This window comes from Limulus polyphemus, unplaced genomic scaffold (assembly GCF_000517525.1).
Source record: "Limulus polyphemus unplaced genomic scaffold, Limulus_polyphemus-2.1.2 Scaffold2325, whole genome shotgun sequence".
Classification (NCBI taxonomy): Eukaryota; Metazoa; Arthropoda; class Merostomata; order Xiphosura; family Limulidae; genus Limulus; species Limulus polyphemus.
This window is the reverse complement of record NW_013667935.1, coordinates 36,240-36,595: the sequence shown is the minus strand read 5'-3', so window position 1 is coordinate 36,595 and position 356 is coordinate 36,240.

Sequence of the window (356 nt, the reverse complement as noted above, 5' to 3'; positions counted from 1 at the left end):
GATATCTGTGACCGGAGACATAGTTTTTGCTCTGTGGTGTCTGTGACCGGAGACATAGTTCTTGTCCCGTGATATCTGTGACCGGAGACATAGTTCTTGTCCCGTGATATCTTTGACCGGAGACATAGTTCTTGTCCCGTGATATCTTTGACCGGAGACATAGTTCTTGTCCCGTGATATCTTTGACCGGAGACATAGTTCTTGTCCCGTGATATCTTTGACCGGAGACATAGTTCTTGTCCCGTGATATCTGTGACCGGAGACATAGTTCTTGTCCCGTGGTATCTGTGACCGGAGATATAGTTCTTGTCCCGTGGTATCTGTGACCGGAGATATAGTTCTTGTCCTGTGATAAA